The following is a 549-nucleotide window of genomic DNA, read 5'->3' as shown; positions in this document are numbered from 1 at the left end:
TCCTGAGGTGGAAAAAAGCAGTTTTGCCGATAGGTACGGGCCGGGCTAGGTACGAGAGGGTGTGGTCAAGGATGATTCCGAGGTTGCGGACCCGCTTGGAGGGGGCGACGTTGTAGTCGTCGATGATGAGTGTTTTGGATTTGTTGCAGTTGAATTGAAGTAAGTTCTGTTGCATCCATTATTTAATATCATTAAGACAGGAGGTCTTGGTATGTTGAAGGCGGGAGAGGAGAATGGAATGGTCGATGTTTTATAAGGCTGAGGTCGAGAAAGATGATGACGAAGCCGGAGTCTGTGGAGAGACGCATGTTGTTGGTGATTTTCAGTAGGGTCCTGGGGTCTATGGCTTAATGTTATCAATTTTATCAATTGCACATTTAACAAATTCTGACGTTTTGTAACCATTTCTTTGGCACGGTAATACTGATGTAATACGGTAACAGTACGTAACAATAACAGTAACGGGTTCGAACATGGCTCAGCAAATCATAATCAATGACCGGAAATAAAAGTCCTCATGTTGCAGTTAATATTGCTAATATTATTATA

Source organism: Cottoperca gobio, chromosome 6 (genome assembly GCF_900634415.1).
Source record: "Cottoperca gobio chromosome 6, fCotGob3.1, whole genome shotgun sequence".
Lineage (NCBI taxonomy): Eukaryota > Metazoa > Chordata > Actinopteri > Perciformes > Bovichtidae > Cottoperca > Cottoperca gobio.
This window is presented reverse-complemented; position numbering follows the sequence as displayed.